The sequence below is a fragment of the Onychomys torridus genome, chromosome 3, assembly GCF_903995425.1.
Source record: "Onychomys torridus chromosome 3, mOncTor1.1, whole genome shotgun sequence".
NCBI classification, from domain to species: domain Eukaryota; kingdom Metazoa; phylum Chordata; class Mammalia; order Rodentia; family Cricetidae; genus Onychomys; species Onychomys torridus.
Window position 1 is genome coordinate 39253806 of NC_050445.1, and position 18599 is coordinate 39272404.

Below are 18599 nucleotides of genomic sequence, written 5' to 3' on the forward strand. Positions count from 1 at the left end.
CTCAGAAGTAGGGTAGGAGATTGACGAGTTCAAGGTTAGCCTGGGCTACATATGAATACTGTCTCAAAAACAAAAAGCCGTGTGGAGCAGGGGTCTGGGGTGGGGGTGGGGAGAAAAAAAAGAACTTTTAATAAAGCCCAGAGTGAAGACCATGGTGACATTTCCCCTGATGTTGGCTTTTGGGAATCAGCATCATCTTTCAGTTCTGGTTCATACCACATAACTTGCTCAGTACCACAACCTTGAAGTGTTTTCTGTCAGCTGACACCTAACCTGAGACTTCAGAAGGCATTTCTGTCTGGCTGCTTCTGGAAGGCAGAGTTCGTGGTAAAGCCAGTAGACCCTCATGGGGGCAATCAGCCTGTACTTTACTTCTTATAAGGTGACTGGATTTCTTGATTCAGAAAAATGTTATATGAGGGCTGAGGGTACAGCTCAGTGCTAGAGTACTTGCCTAGCGTGTACAAGGCCTTGGGTTTGATTCCCAGTTACTGTAAAAGGCAATGGCAAAACAATGACAAAACCCCCAATGTGTGAATCCATAAGCACCAAATCCAAAGACGATGAAAATGGGAGCCACAGGCAGGCAATGAAAAACATCTGGGAAAGTAGTGCACACCTGTGATCCCAGCACTTGGGAGGTAAAGGCAGGAGGATCAGAAGTTCAGATTATTCTTGGCTACATTGAGTTCAAAGCCAGCCTGAGACTTTGTCTCAAAACAAATAAAAAGCAATCCATTGATGACTGAAGAAATTCAGTATAACTTATCTGTCACCTTCAGGCGAGGGAGAGATATGCCCTCCCCTGACCCTCACCAGCTGTGGTAGGCAGGAGAACTGGTCCCACCCCTCACTGGCTCCAGCAGGTTTACCGGTATAGATAAATTTGCGGAGAATAGGTAGAAGGGATTTTGTGTGTTGACATTCTTAATTAGAAATTCGTGTATCAGCAAATGGGAAAAGACATCACTACATTAAAAGGGTGTCCAAGTGGTCAAGAAAAGACATTTCAGCTCTGTCTTTGTGGTTTCCATAATGTCTTAGCCAATTTTCTAAAGAAATAAAAAGTGTGTTAATGGTTAAAAGGAAAAAGATGGGACTGTCCTCGTCTATACAAGATGATCAGTGAAGAACGGGGCCAAAAAGCAGAGCTACTCACAACTAGTTTAAACTAATAATACATATCTAGAAATGTAATCAAAGTAAGACACTTCTTTGTTTGGAGACAGGGTTTCTCTGTGTAGCTTTGGAGCCTGTCCTGGAACTCACTCTGTAGCCCAGGCTGGCCTCGAACTCACAGAGATCCGCTTGGCTCTGCCTCCTGAGTCCTAGGACTCAAGGTGTGCACCACCACCACCTGGCATGCCGTTCAGTTTTTTATTAAACCAATCACAGTAACATATTTTTATACAATGTAATCAAATATCTCACAACAGACATACATTTAAGCCCCAATACATAAAATTTCTATTAAAAAACTATAAAACTCCAAAAAAGGAAAACATTACTTAAATAAAATTACGTAATTACTTGTATTTTATTCTTTTTAAAAAAGGTTTAGGGCCGGGCAGTGGTGGTACACAGCTTGAATTCCAGCACTCGGGAGACAGAACCAGGCAGATCTCTGTGAGTTCGAGGCCAGCCTGGTCTACAGAGTGAGATCCAGGACAGGCACCAAAACTACACAGAGAATCCCTGTCTGGGGGGGTGGGTATTTATGTGTGTATATAAGTGCTTTTTCTGCATGTAAGTCTGCACACCAGAAGAGGGCATCAGATCCCATTATAGATCAGGTGGTTGTGAGTTGACATGTGGGCACTAGGAATTGAACCCAGAGCCTCTGGAAGAGCAGTCAGTGCTCTTTACTACTGATCCATCTTTCTGCCCTAAGCATGTTACATTCCTAAATGATAAATTTGACAGTATAATAACTTAGTTATAAGGAAAACCTCTAATCAGTATGATAAAAATCTAAATAGAAAAAAATCATACTTTCAAGTAATACAGCTTGCTGGGAGTGGTGGTACACGCCTTTAGTCCCAGCATTGAGGAGGCAGAGGCAGGAGGAGCTCATTGAATTTGAAGCCAGCCTAGTCTACACAATGAGTTCCAGGACAGCCAGGGCTATGCTATGTAAAGAGGCCCTATCTCAAAACAACAAGCAAACAGAAAAGTAAAAGCTTTATAATAACATTTGTCTCAGTTAATCTGTAATTTTAATATAATCAAATTAAAAATTAATTTTAGTTGGACATTTTGAAGATGACAAACTGACTCTTAGAACTTGATAAAAGTCAACTTTAAAAACATTAAACTTAAAAAGAAAAATAACAGCAAAATAGACTTTGTTGTAAGGGACATTAACAGGTTTGGGCTCAAGATCAGTGGGATAGAATTTAGTAACAGTCATTTATACTAATGAAGGCTTCAAAAAATCTATTAGGAATGTTTTTTTCTAGTAGATGTTGAAGAAACTGATATACTCTGTAAAACAAAGAGTGGATTATTAACCAACACTGCATCATTACTTTAGGGAGAAATGGGAACTGGAATCCTTGCCTGGCATCAACACGAAGTGGTGGTGAAGGGGAGGTGGGTTCTAGATGGTGGTGAAGGGAAGGTGGGTTCTAGGTGATGGTGAAGGGGAGGTGGGTTCTAGATAGTCTAGAGACTCAAATGTGAGAAAGAGAACCTATCAATTGAAGAAAAGAGAGTTGTTTTTCTTGTTCAAGAACAAGATCTCTCTCTCTTTTAGATTTATTTATTTTATGTGTATAAGTGTTTTATATATATGTATACATATATGTAAAACTACATACACACATAAACACATACACACACAAGGGCTCAACCACAGTGGTAGACAATTTACTGGTTCATTAAAAGGTTAAACAAAATTATCATATGGCGGGGTTGGGGATTTAGCTCAGTGGTAGAGCGCTTGCCTAGCAAGCACAAGGCCCTGGGTTCGATCCTCGGCTCAAAAAAAAAAAAAAATACCATATGGCCCAGTAGTGCTATTCATACCAGTCAAAAAGTAGAAACAGCTCAAATGTCTATGGATGAAAGAATGGGGAAACTAATCACGGTATGTCTACACAAGGAGGTTATTTAGCTATTTAAAAAAGAATGAAGTACTGATAAATGTCCATAGTATCCATATTCAGAACTTGGATCTCTAAAATACATGTCAAATGAAAGAGTCAAGGGCACACACGAAATGATTTAGTGTGAAATAATTGAAACTGTGTGTGGTGACACACAATTGTGATCCAAGCACTCATGGAGGCAGGAGAATCAGAAGTTCATTCTTGGCTGCATAGCCTAGATTCTCTCTGTCTCTCTCTCTCTGTCTCTGTCTCTCTGTCTCTGTCTCTGTCTCTCTGTCTCTGTCTGTCTGTCTGTCTGTCTGTCTGTCTCTCTCTCTCTCTCTCTCTCTCTCTCGTGTGTGTGTGTGTGTGTGTGTGTGTGTGTGTGTGTGTGTGTGTTACAAAGTGAAACCCTACTTTAAAGGAAAAGAAGAAGGAAGAGGGCTAGAGGTGAAGGTGTGGATTCATTTTCAAGTCATGAAGGAAATAATCTCAGGCAATTTTCCAGTCATCTGTTGAATTTGTGGATGCAATACACCCACATGTGCCATATGTCACCTTTCAAAATGATGCCTTTTTCTTAGGATAAGGTTGGTCAGTCCACTTTGTGATGTCCTATATGACCCAAATGGCATCCTTTATATACATGAATATAGAGGGTCTCATATTTCTTATTTTCTGCATGCTATCAAAGCTTGGAGGATATGTCTTGATTTCTAATTTCTCAGTGCAGTGGACTGGGGTTGCTTTCTATTCAATAATGAGAGGATCAAGTGTCCAATCAGCCTGGTAGAAACCATACAATTTTTCAAAAGAAGGGCACTTAATCAACGGAACTAGTTATGCATCAGAACACCACACAAGCAAAAAAAGAGGTTGGAGATTTCAGAGACTGATATCTTTAGAAACAGCTGCCACTCCAGACCCAGAAGAATATATGTTGGCTAGTTTTAAGTCAATGTTACACAAGCTAGAGTCACCAGAGAGAAGGGAAAGCCAGTTGAGAAAATGCCTCCATAAATTCTGGTTGTAAGGCATTTTCTTAATTAGTGGTTGATGGGGGTGGTAGCCTACTGTGGGTGGTGCCATACCTCAGCTGGTGGTCCTGGGTTCTATAAGAAAGCAGGCTGAGCAAGCCACGGTGAGCAAGCCAGTAAGCAGCACTCCTTCATGGCTTCTGCATCAGCTCCTGCCTCCGGGTTCCTGCCCTGTTTGAGTTCCTGTCCTGACTTCCTTTGGTGATGAACAGTGATATGGAAGCATAAGCCAACTAAACCCTTTCATCCCCAAGTTGCTTTGGTCATGGTGTTTTGTTGCAGCAATAGAAACCCTAAACCAGAACAAAAAGTAAGAAAGATGAGATCAGAATCTAGACAAGATGCTACTAGTATGGCTTAATTGGTGATGGGTAGAAACCAGGCCACTTAAGGGGCCATGGCCAAATGGACCAAAGCAAATGACAGGTTTGGCTGCCACTACTGTCTCTATGGAACATAGAAGATTATTGCTAAGAATGTTTAAAGAAGCCTGGGGCTAGAACCATAGCTGTGTACTGTAGGTTATGCAGGCTCTAGCTAGGATCTGGAGGAGACTCTTTCCTTCTCTTTTCTGCTTTCCCCTTACCACGCCCAGTAACCCCATTTCTGCCAGCTGTACCCCACTTCCTAAAGGTTCCACCACCAGCTGGGAACTGAGTTTTGAAAACAGGAGCCTGTGGGAAACACTTCAGGTCAAACCATAAGTCTCCAGTTCTAGAACCTAATGCAAAGCTAACCAGCAACGGCTTCTGGGAAATAGTTTACAGAGTCTAGGTGTCCTACTATTGTGCAGGTTACAGGAAGTTAAGAGGTTGTAGCAAGTAGTGAAAGTGTATCATTGTCCATGCTAGATGAAAGCAGTTAGTTTTCCTAGCCAAGGTAATCAAATATCCACTCTAGAGTCACCTAAATGCCACCAAGCTGCTATTAGTAGCTCTGTGTGTCACAGAGAGACACTTGGGTCTGTCCTATAGCATATACATATATTGTCAAAGAAGTAAAGTAGAGGTGACAAGAAATTAAGAAGAGAGAAGGGAATGAGGAAACACTTTTTCTTTGAACTATATTCCATTTTCAACTATTCTGTATTTATAGTTTAAGTGTAGCCAGGTAAAGACTGCATGGCTGGATTTTTTAAATTACATTTACTTATTTATGGTGCATGTTTAGGGGGCATACACCTGCCATTATGCACACATGAAGGCCAGAGGAGAGCCTTCAAGAGCCAGTTCTCCCCCTCTATCATGTGGGTCCTGGAGCTTGGACTCAGGTCATCAGATGTGGAAGAAAGTCCCTTTACCTGATGAGCTGTTTTGCTGGCTGGTGGCTGGGTAGTTTTAATTGAACCTGAAAATATCTTCCTCATAGGTGAACTTAATCCATTTGCTTATTGTTTGTTGATTTAAATTATGGTTACTTCTTTTTTTTTAATTCGACTTACTATATTTTTGACTTGCTTTTATTTTCTCCCTATTTCCTCACTTATATTGTGTCACACTTTCTCTAGTCCCTTCTATTTAGTTGAAAATTGTAAATTTACCCTCAAACGTCTCCCACTTCAATTAGCAGTTCTTTCCTGAAAACCAGATGTTATATATGAAAATGTTAAGCATGATCTTATTTCCTAGTATTTTAAATAGGAAATACTACATTGGGTTATATGTCAACAACTCCCCTGTCCAAGCAAGTTCATAAAACAAAACAAAACAAAACAAAACCATCTCTAGAGCCATACAGACACTAATATTAGAAAGAAGGCTTTAAAATGCATTCTGGTTGGAAACAATGTAACTGTTAAGAAATAGTTGGCTTGATGCAATAATTTGGTCCCTTAGCATCAGTTACATCTGAAACTCATATTCCTTTGCCAATACTGTGCTTTGTAATGACATGTGATTGCCACATTCTGCTAATTTTAGGTGGAATTTAAATACAATTATCATGGCTTGGACATCTTTAAAATGAATGTTTTTAAAGTTGTATTGAATTCAAGAGCTATGAATACAAATTTTTCTTAGATGGAAAACATTGTACCTGAGAGATATATTTCGATGAAATGAGAATTTAAAATCAAAGAAATATAGTGGCAAGCATGGAACTCTGAAGGAAATATTCATGCATGTATTTAGTAATGATTTAAAATTTTCAACATGCAAATTTTCGAAGCCCATTTCAGATGGAAAAAGACTGGGTCTGTTTGTCAATAATGCCCTAGACCATTCCATCATGTGGCATTCTGGCTCCTGGGGTGGATCTCATTTCGTTAGAATCCTGACCTCAAACATTACCTGGATGTATACTTTGGGGCCTGTGTTAGCCGTGTTTCCCCATCCACAAAAACCATGCCATCCTGAATCCACAAAAGGATTCTCAAAGTATCTTTTGATCATTGGCATGTGAGGGTTGGGGTGGTGTGGTGGTGGTGGCACGGTCATGTAAATTTTCTGCAACCATTTTGAGAAGTTGTTCCAAGGATCAAAGGAGAGGCCACCAATTGTTCTTATTAAAACTTTCTACCTGTCACCATCAGAGGGCGACTTTCAATAGTTTCCTAGATCTAGGCTTCATCTGGGGGTATAATTCCAAATTGGTACCTTGCTTTATTTCTTTCCTCTTCTATGAAAATGCCCGGGGATCCATTCTCATCAAAAACATCCCACATCCATTAGGCATAGTGACAAGATGGGACATGATTAGAAGACACTGACTTTAGTGTGTTCAAGGACCAGCAAGTCCAAGACTGGGCTGGGAAGAGGGCTCAAGTCAGCAGAATGCTTGCAAGGCAGGCACGAGAACCTGACTTCCGTTCTCAGCGCCCACATAAAAGAGAGGACAGGAAAGTGGGTGAGTAGGGTAGGGAGGGTGGATCTGGGAGGGGTTGGGGGAGGGGCTGAACACAATCATAATACATTGTACAAATTTTTCTCTGAACTAATAAAAATGAGAAATTAATTAGTCAAATGGAGCAGGGGTTGGTGGGAGCCAGATACAGTAACACAAGCTTCACATGCATATCAACACCCTCCACACATAGCAAATAAAAATAAATAAATAATTCTTGAAAGAACTAAGAAGCCCCAAATGGCAAGAGTGCCTGACATGATAGAGAACTAGCAGAAGATGAAGTTAAGCAGGAGCAGGGAGAACTGCATACGTTTTGTAAATAAGCAGGGCTAGAGAGTGGGCTCAGCAGTTAAGAGCGTTTGTTGCTCTTGCAAAGGACCTGGGTTCAATTCCCAACACCTACATGATAGCTCACAACCACCTGTAACTCCAGTTCCAGGGGATCTAACTCACTCTTCTGGTCTCCAGAGGCACTATACACACATGGTTCACAGATGTACATGCATAAATACACATAAATAACCCTTTTTTTTTAAGGAAAGCATTTTGAATTTATTCCAAATATAATAAGATATTAGGCAGGTTTTGAGCAAGAAAATTCCATGATTCTTTTACAGGGAAAGTAATCCATATGGGCCAGTGAGATGGCTGAACATGTAAAGGTGCTTGCTGAGTAAGCCGGGCAATCTGAGTTCAGTCCTGGAAACCCATAAAAGGGTGAAGATAAGCTTCAACGTCACAAAGTTGTTCTCTGACCTCCACAAGCATACCTGCTGAGGCACATGTGACCCCCTTTACACACACACACACACACACACACACACACACACACACACACACACATGGGGGCAGGGGCAGGGGGAGAGAGAGAGAGATCGAGAGATCATTTTTAAGTGATCTATAGAAATATATTTGATTTTTTTTCCTCTCTCCTTCCACAAGGCAGACAGAGCTGCAAATTCGGGGAAATGATGTCTGAGTTATAGTTCAGAGATTCTGGGCCCAAGGAAGACCATTCAGAATTCCGTCTTAAAAACAGAAATAGTCTATACGTTCTTAAAGAGAACAGAGCCTAGCAACGCACCCAGCACCCAGCACCCAGCACCCAGCACCCAGCACCCAGCACCCAGCACCCAGCCGAATTGCTGCCGGTGTTCATCTCCTAACATCACTCCCCTCTGCCCCACCCTCACCTCTCCCTCTAAAGGAATTCACACCAGTGAAGGCTCCAGTATGAGAAGGAGTTTTGGCATGGTCCTGGATGGTTGAAAAGCATCCTGACTTCAGATTCAGAATACATTTGAAGACAAGATCAGCTAGAGTTGACAAAAGACCATTTGGGGGTGTCGTGTGAAAAGAATGAGCAAAGTCAAGAATAACTTCAAAGCTGTCATTGTCTAAGACAGAATGAGTGGCCTTGCCACGGAGGTAAGGAAGAGTATGAAAGGAATGGGTTTGAAAGGGAGATGGAGTCAAGGATTATTTCAAACCCTTCAAGTCTGAGATGCCTATTAGATATCCAAGAACTCTGGCTGCACATAGCTCCTGCTCCAAGGGTAAGCTCAAACTGGAATGGGCTGCTTCCCTTTGCTCCTGTGTCCCTGGAACCTACGAGAGACTCTGGCACACAGTAGGTGATGAATAAATATTTCTTGGATAACTGAGTGAACATGCGGCTGAAGCTTTTGTAGTTCCGCGTCCTGGACCACAGCCCTGGCTGAATAGAAAAGCCAGCTGGCAACGGAGACTATTTATCAATAACTAAAATGCTAAGAGAAATTGCAGATGATCCAACTGCTTTTGCCAGAGAGATGCTGACAAGAACTGGAAAAACAGGGAGGGCTTCTTCCTCCTTCAGCCAAGTCCCTCTTTCTGACAGAAACTAAGAGGAAGCCCACTAGACAAGGGGATCTGGAGAGTACAGAATCTCAGAGTGGAATTTAAAGGGGGGTGGGGGGATGGAGTCAAGAGGCAGTGGGTAAATAACTAGTATCAAAGAGTACTCAAAGAAGCAAAGAGCCCAGGAGGACATCCTCTTATCCGAGCTTAACCCTGGATGCAAGACGGGAGAAAGAAAAAAGAAAAAAAAAAAAAGAATGAGGTCTAGGGCCAGGACAGAGGGCTGAGCCATCCCCTTCTAGATGAAGGTTTAATACCTAGAGCCCTCCCCTGAGAAGAAAAGGAAATACAAATAACAATCTGAATTATTCTCTTAAGAAAAAGCTGAGTGGGACCATGAGAAAGGAGAGACTTCCCTGAGGGCTCCTTAACCCAAACCCATCACTCTAACTCCACTAACATGGATGCTCTCAAAGGTTTTGCCAGTAATACGATTCAATATCCAGTCAGCTGTGAGGACTTAAGGTGTGGGCACATCTATGATAATAGTTTGGTACAATTTTGTGTTATCCTCTCTTAACTGCTGGGGGCTAGTATGCCATGAGGAGTCTGGAGTCATTTGGAAGAGCTGAAAGAAGAGACAAATATTGAGAAGTGAGAGGCTAGGGCTCTAGGTGTGGGTTGGAGAATAATGTGCTTACTTTGCATAAGCATAAGGACTCTAGCTCTACCCTCAGAAACCATCTACAACAGTTAGCTGTGATGGCGAGGGTCTGCAATCCCAGCACTGGGAAGGCAGAGATAGACTCATCCCTGGTACTCCCTGGCCAGTCAGCCTACCCAGCTGACAAGCTCCAGGCCAGTCAAAGGCCCAGATCTCCAAAACATGAGGTCAACAGCACCTGAGGAACAGCAGAAGTTGTCCTTGGCCAATGCATTATGCATGAGTGAGAGGATGGGGGAGGCTTTTTGGATTCAGTATCACTGAGATACCAATAAATTGTTTCTAGAGTCCCTTTCAGCGAGTACAATCAATTATGCTCTGTTGTGACACAAATGTCTCCCGTATCTGGGTAGAAATCGCTAGGATTAATAATTTGGTTTCTTTGTAAGACAGAGTTATCTGCACTGATCACATCTATTTGCTAAACCATTCTGTATTACAATTGAGCTTCTGAAGCTTACATTTAAAGGTTAAGAACTGCTACTTCATCCTTTGGTTCCGTCAAGTCAGATCGAGAAGACTGGAGCATGTCTGAGGGTGGAGGAGGCACCTTAGGCTGTAAGCACATGCCCTGTTCTTTTTATTTCTGCCTCGTGTATTGGTAACATTTGGAAATTTGTGATAGGCATCTCCAGTTCCAAGAGCTTGCCCATCCATTCCCCTGTATCCCTTCCTATGCACCTTGGACTTTTAGAACCCATTTTTTTTCTTTATATTTCTTTCTTGGTCCTTAGACCACCGAGAGCCCAATACTAAACTAAATGGAAGTACAGAGGGGAGAGAGACTCTACCCTCATGGAAGCATATTTCCCCACATGTGAAAAAGAAAGGTACACAAACACATTTCATGGTCCTGATTCTTGGTTTTAGATTAGCCATTATCGCCCCGCTCAATCTTGACTGTTCTCTGTTTCTGCCGCTCTGCCTCGGCTTCCGGTGTGTGCCCAAAGGGTTATTGCCACTGCAGGATTCACCTCCTCTCAAAGCTTATTAGCTTAGATAATCATCTTCCAGTCATTCATCTCTGAATAATACTAATTGTCTTCAGATGTGCTATTGTGGTGAATGAATTTATAAAGGCTAATTCCACTTTCTGCCCATAGATCCAGGGCAGGTTGCTAAGCAAATCTCCCTGCCCAGTCTCCCATTTCCAGTGGGCGGGTTTGCTTTCTTCCTCTCTCTCTCTCTCTCTCTCTCTCTCTCTCTCTCTCTCTCTGTCTCTCTCTCTCTCTCTCTCTGTCTCTCTCTCTCTCTCTCTCTGTCTCTCTCTGTCTCTCTCTCTCTTTCTTTCTTTCTTTCTTTCTTCCTTTGTTAAGGAGACAGCTTCCCAGTACTTTTCTTTGCTGGTTCTGTGGTATCTGAATCAATGTGGTACATTAAAATTACAATGGTGGTACTTTCCCTGGCCAGGATATTGCAGTATTGAGCATTCAAAATGTTCCAATCATGTGTCTTTTTCATACAGGCTCCAAAGCAATTAATAAGCATATGCATGATCACTTAAGTTCAAACACCCTCTTGTTTCTCCCTCTAGAAGGTGGTTTGGAATCGGTGGCTGGGTTCTGATCTGGAAAGACTGAGCTCCCTCTGACAAAGAAAAAAAAAAAGCTTCATGTGTTGTCAGCAGCTATTTGAAAAGGGAAGAAAGCCCAAACTGGGAGGAGATGTCCTGCTTAGCACACACACCACCTTTTCACTGCAGAAAGAACCACGGATCTACCTTTCCAGAAACGGAAGAGCAAAGTGTCTTCTCACCTGTGCCCCCAACCCTTCTTTGCTCCTGAGGTCACATGTAGAAAGCACTTTGGGGACTGGAGAGATGGCTCAATGGTTAAAAGAACTTGCTGCCCTTCCAGAGGACCCAAGTTTAGTTCCCGGCACCTGCATCAGGCAGCTATGACAGCCTGTAAATCCAGCTCCAGGGCATCTGACACCCTCTGCTGGTCTCTGGACAGCTCTGGCTGTCCTGGAACTCACTATGTAGAGGCTTCAAACTCACAGAGAGCCGCCTGCCTCTGCCTCCAGAGTTCTGGGAGTAAAGGCGTGCGCCAACACATCCAGCCACACACAAGTTTTTTAAGAAGTTAAAATGTACAGTATCACTTCTAGGACCCCATCATTTACACCCAGATGTTTCTGGGGCATGGACTCCAGCTGAATGTGCGAAGTGTAAGTCTGTCTTTAGGTCTTACCATTCATAAACATCTAATGAGGTCTAGGAAATGATGTGTACCCTGAGTTATGTCGATACAGACCCCTATGTCTCTGAAAAAAAGACATCAGTGGCCATTCACATTATCTCTTATCATATGTCTCTTAGTCTTTGAACAAACCCTGGCTCTTCCAGGAACTGAAACCTACTAGATCTTTTTCAATCTCTCAGGTTTTTTTTCTTTCTTTTTTTTTTTTTTGTTATTATTGTTTTTTGAGACAGGGTTTCTCTGTATAACAGCACTGGATGTCCCAGAACTCACTTTGTAAACCAGGTTGGCCTTGAACTCACAGAGATCCACCTGCCTCTGCCTCCCAAGTGCTGGGATTAAAAGCTTGTGCCACCACACCGGACAATCTCTCAGGTGTTTGTCTGCCTTATAATTGGCAGCCTTAGGTTGTTCTTTAAGGCTTTGGTCATTTTGGTGAAGTGTTTTCTTGAGATGGGATCTCATGGAGCCCAAGATTCACTATGTAATTGAAGATGACCTTGAACTCCTTGGTCTTCCAGCCTCCATCTTCCAAGTGCTGAGATGATAGGCATGTACCTCCAAGCCTGGCGGATGTTTCGGTCTTTCTCTGTACCTTCGAGAGTAACCGTTTAGATGCTACCTCCAAGAGAGAGGCATGGCTTCTTTTGTTGGAGATCTCTTCTCGTGACCATGTAGCTGCTTTTTCCTGCCTCTCCTCCTAGCCCTGGCCGTTCTCTTCCATGTTCTTAGTTCCATCTGCTAAGATACTCACCAACGTTTTGTAATTCGGGGTTCTGTCCTAGGCCTTATATCTTCTCAGAGCACCACTTTTTCTCTGTAGTCTCATAGTTCACTGTTTCATTCACTTGGGGCTGATTCCTAAATATGGAGTTCTATTCCAAATATCTCAATACAGTTAGGTTCCTATAGCAAAATGCTGGGGGTGGGGGGGGACAGTTATAAACACAGAAATTTATCTCTCTTAGTTCTAGGGGCTGAAGGTTCAAGATCAAGGTACTGGTAGATACTGTCTCTGAGGAACTTCCTAGTTCACAGAGGCATCTCAGTTGTGCCTTTATATGGCAGATGGGACAAAGCTGCTTCCTAGAGCATCCCTTAGAAGGGTATTGGTCACCTCCCCCAAAGGCTATAACATCTAGTACCCTTGTTTTGAGGGTTAGGCATCAACCTATGATCTTCAGAGAATATAAAATTCCACTCTTTGCCAGGTGGTGGTGGCACACGCCTTTAATCCCAGCATTCGGGAGGCAGGGCCAGGCGGATCTCTGTGAGTTCAAGGCCAGCCTGGTCTACAGAGCAAGATCCAGGACAGACACCACAACTACACAGAGAAACCCTGTCTTGAAAAACAAAACAAAAAATTCCAATCTGGGCAGTAGTGGCATACACCTTTAATCTCAGCAAAATTTGGTAGAGGCAGGCAGATCTCTGAGTTCAAGGCTAGTCTGGTCTACAGAGGGAGTTCCAGGGCAGCCAGGCCCACACAGAGAAACCCTGCCCCAAGTAAACTCACCAGAACCAACATCATGTATTCCTCACACTTGCTCATTCTCTACTATTCTTATTTGCAGAATTGCATCCCACTTCCTCAGACAATAAGACTAAAATGTGATGGTACTTATTATCCCACAGCTACTCAGTCCTGGTAGTCCTACCATCCCGATGCCTTTGCTCCCTCTCCACATCCACCATGTGCTTTAGCGGCAATGTCTAGGCACTTTGTGGCTGTTGTTATTGTTATAAATCATGGAAATGAACTCTAATTTAGGCCACAAATGTTTATTTGAAAGAATATTGGCAAAGTTCAGAGACTTGAAAGCTGAGTAACCATGGCCTCAGGAGAAGCTGGATCTGGGGTCTCCAAGAAATAGCACAGATTCAATCATCGTGCATCTCCGTCCCTTAACAGGCTTTCAGCAAAGAGATCAGGTCATTCAGGGTGGGGACCCAGGGGTAGAGGGCGCACATCTGTGACCCAGGGGTAGAGGGCGCACTTCCTGTGACCCAGGGGTAGAGGGCGCACTTCTGTGACCCAGGGGTAGAGGGCGCACATCTGTGACCCAGGGGTAGAGGGCGCACATCTGTGACCCAGGGGTAGAGGGCGCACTTCTGTGACCCAGGGGTAGAGGGCGCACTTCTGTGACCCAGGGGTAGAGGGCGCACATCTGTGACCCAGGGGTAGAGGGCGCACATCTGTGACCCAGGGGTAGAGGGCGCACTTCTGTGACCCAGGGGTAGAGGGCGCACATCTGTGACCCAGGGGTAGAGGGCGCACATCTGTGACCCAGGGGTAGAGGGCGCACATCTGTGACCCAGGGGTAGAGGGCGCACATCTGTGACCCAGGGGTAGAGGGCGCACATCTGTGACCCAGGGGTAGAGGGCGCACATCTGTGACCCAGGGGTAGAGGGCGCACATCTGTGACCTAGGGGTAGAGGGCGCACTTCTGGGACCCAGGGGTAGAGGGCGCACATCTGGGACCCAGGGGTAGAGGGCGCACATCTGGGACCCAGGGGTAGAGGGCGCACATCTGGGACCCAGGGGTAGACGGCGCACATCTGTCTGTGACCCAGGGGTAGATGGCGCACATCTGTGACTACGGCAGAGCCTCTGCAGAACCACCGTTCCTTCTCAGCTTTGCTTCTTCGCCATTTTCTAGCCTTACGTCTTTAGTTGTCCCTTTCAATGCCACACTTGTCATAGTCTAAAAATACTTTCTATTTCGTTCACCTGATCTTGTGTGTGTGTGTGTGTGTGTGTGTGTGTGTGTGTGTGTGTGTGTGTGTGTGTGGTCTGTTGTTTTTGCTGTTCTTGTTGTTTTGAGACAGGGTCAAACTCACTATGAAACCAGAGATGATCTTGAATTTCTGACCCTTCTGCCTCCACGTCCCAAACGTGAGGATCACGGGAGTACACCGCTATGCCTGGGTTAGGGTTTAGTGCGTCTTCTTCCTTAAGACCTGTTGATAACTCTTCAGTGCTCAGGACAACCTACAAGCTTCCTAGCAGTGACTCCACTTTAAAATTCAGATTCTGTGTCCTTCTAATCTCACCTCTTGCTTTCTTGTATCCACTTTCAAAGCCTGGACATTCTGCAGTCATTTCAATACCATTGAACACACCCTCCTTTGTTTCGGTCTTACGGTTTTAGCTGTGCGGTTCCTCTTTCCCAAACACCTCTCCTTACCTATTAATTCAGTTTAGATGTCAGTTCTAAGTCTCTTAAAAAATACACACACACACACACACACACACACACACACACACATATACATATTGGGTTTTTTTTGCTGTTTATGTGTCTATTCGAAATGTGTCAATGTGTGCCATGTGGGTGCCCACAGAGGACAGAAGAGAACATCAGATCCTCCAAACCTAGTTAAAAGTGGTTGTGACATGGATACTAAGACCCAAACTCAGCTCCACTGGAACAGAAGCACGAGCTGTTAAACCGCTGAGACGTTCCTTTCCCTGGATTAAGTGTTCTTCCTCACTGCTCCCATGGCATCCTGAACTTGTCTCCAATGTGGCCATCACACTTCGTTGCACTTTCCTTGTGTTTCTGTCTGGGTGAATTGCTCTCCTTAAGGTTGAGAAACACGCTGAATTTATGTTTGGTTTCAGTGGCCTAGGATGGTGTCTGGTGCATTACCATATATATTAAAATAATCTGGCTTTAAGTGCCCTAACATACAAAACACCAAGTGGCTGAAAATATGTATAAAACTCACGTCCCCATCTTTTGGGAGCTGACTTTTGGAGGGAAACAAGACCAGTGTGTAAGAAAAATACAACAGAACTACAAGATCCTTATGTGCACCATAAACAGTGCCTGCAGACAAGGAGCAGAAAGTTGCCCTGAGTGGTAGCATGAAGAAGAATCAATGGTTAGGAGCAGTGTTTTAAGATGGGGGTGGAGACGGGCGAGAAGCCCTCGCTGTGCGTACGGCACGCTTATCGTGTTGAGATGGGATAAAAGTGTTGGTTAAGGGAGAGATCAGGAGGCACTGGGCAGGTCAATGGGAGGGAGAGGAGCAGTGGGTTAGACAGGCAAGAGCAGAGCATGCAGGGCTGTTTTTTTTTTTTTTTTTTTTTTTCTTTGTCCTTCAAATTCTGTCTTCAGAACAGAATACTTCAGCATTCTAGATTGCTAATCCATCACAAATTCCTCAGCACTGTCAGAATCCAGAAGGGAATCTTGGCCTTCAACATGGGAAGTTTCCCTATTAAGGAACTGTATCTCCCTGAGATTTTCTAGTGTCCTTAAAGGTATTGTATACTGGGTCTTTTCCTTTCCTCCCTCTTTCCTCTCTCTTTTCCTTTCCCCTCCCCTCCCTTCTCTTCCCCTCCCCTCCCCTCCCTTCTCCTCCCTCCTCCCTCCTCTTCCCTTCCCTCTGACATGTCTTTCTTTTCTTTCTTTGCCATGGTCTTTCTATGTTGCCAGGATGGCCTCAACCTCCTGAACGAATTCTTATGCCTTCATCCTTCTCCAGTCCTCTGAGGAGCCGGGACACCGAGCACGTACCACCATGCCCAGATGCAGCTTTCTGTCTCGGCTGTAGTTTGGTGTTTGAGTGGTTCTTCCCTCCAGCCTGGGTTGCACACAAACAACACAAGACATGCAACTTCTCACTGATAGTAAATTTTTTATTTCAATTTCAATACACACTCAAAACTAGACAGACAATTCTAGAAAAAGCTAAACGTGAGAAAAGAATAAAGAGCTTATTAGCCCCCTTCTCAGAAAGGGAGCTTTCAGAATTTCATTCAGTCTCGTCAGTCTGGACAATGGTTTTTTTTAAAGAATTTATATGTAGACAAGCAAACTGAACAGAAAGCCTAAGGAGGCAGGGAATCTATTGATATGAATTTGGACTATTTCCCAAACTGTGGTCTTCACAGGACCTGGGCTTCCCAGTCTCACCAATGTTCTCCTTAATTTTCAAGGCCTCTATTAGTTACCTCCTTTTCTTTCTTTTTTTTCTTTCCTTTTTTTTTTTTTTATAATTAAGAGGTTTTCTATTCATTTTACATACCAACCACAGATTTCCCTGTCTTTTCCCCCTCTTACCGCCCAGCCTTTCCCAAACCCACCCCCCATTCCCACCTCCTCCAAGGCAAGGTCTTCTGTGGGGAATCAGCAGCCCCTGGCACACTCAGTTGAGGCAGGTCCAAGCCCCTCCTTCCTGCACCAATGCTGCACAGTGTCTCACCATAGACACCAGGCTCCAAAAAGCCGGTTCATGAACTAGGGACAGGTCCTGATCCCACTGCCTGGGGGCCCCTTAAACAGTTCAAGCTAAACAACTGTCTCTCTTATCCAGAGGGCCTAGTCCAGTTCCATGGGGGCTCCTCAGCTATTGGTCCACAGGTCCTGCATTTCCACTAGTTAGGCTAGTTGTCTCTGTACTTTTTCCAATCAAACATCATCCTGAGTGAGGGAACCCAGACTCAGAAGGACAAATGTGGTATGTACTCACTCATAAGTGGATACTAGATGTAAAGCAAAGGATAACCAGACTGCAACCCACAGCACTAGGGAGGCTAGCTAGTAAGGAGGACCCTAGGAAGGACGCATGGATCACAAAGTGATGGAGAAATGGATGAGATCTACATGAGCAAACTGGGGGTGAGGGGGGTAATGGAAGGCAAGGGATGGGGCATGAGAGCTTAGGGGAGCGGGAGGTTCAAACTGGAATGGGAACAGAGTGGGAGAGCAAGGAAAGAGATATTATGATAAATGAAGACACCATGGGAATAGGGAGAAGCAGAGTGCTAGGGAGGTTCCCAGGAATCCACAAGGATGACTCCACTATAGACCACTGACAATAGTTGAGAGGGTGCTTGAGCTGGCCTACTCTGATGATCGGATGGCTGAATACCCTGTCATCATAGAACCCTGATCCAGTGACTGATGGAAGCAGCTGCAGAGATCTGCAGCCGGGTCCCAGGTGGAGCTCCAGGAATCCAATTGATGAGAAAGAGGAGGGATCCTGTGAGCAAGAGATATCCCTTTATTTCTTACTACTCAAAACAGCAACCACTAACCTTCCAGTTTGGATGCTTCACACATCATCCTATAAGACTCTTCATAAGTCCCACATCCTTTAGAAAACCTCCTTCCCAAGCCCCATTAACCTCTTCTCTCTCTAAACGACAAGTTCCCTCAGCTTGTCTCACACGTTCCTAATGGTCTGTATTAAGAAGCATAGCAGGAACTGGAGAGCTGGCTCAGCAGTTAAGAGTCCTCGAAGCTCTGCAGCGGACCCCAGTTTTGTTCCCAGCACTGACATCAAGTGGCTCACAACCACCTTTAACTCTAGCTTCAGGGGGATCTGACACCTTCTGTACTCACATGTACTACCCTTCCTACATAATTAAAAATTAAATACGTCTTTTTAAAAGATGTATAGCAGTCCCACCCTACACACACACACACACACACACACACACACACACACACACACACACACACACACACACACGAACGTCCATTTCCCAACATCTCAGGCCTTAGCTGTAGATAAGGATGGTTGTAAGTTGAAAGAAGTCAGCTGAAAGAAGCTCCACAGACTTTCCCCCTCCCTTGCACACGTGACTTCCTTTCATTTAGAGTCCCTATGTAGGTAAATCTCACCACATCACCAGATTAGAATGTCACCTTTAAATCATTCAGTCAATGATCGAACTTTACAGATGAAACTGAGACATCTACGAGATGAAGTCGCTAATATATTAGCATGTATTTTTTGTTTCAGATTTAATAATTCCTTCCCTCTCCCCTCATTAATTAAATACATTTAATTTCTCAAGGGCAAGGATCACGCTTATTCAGCTCCCACATCTACAATACCATTTATTAG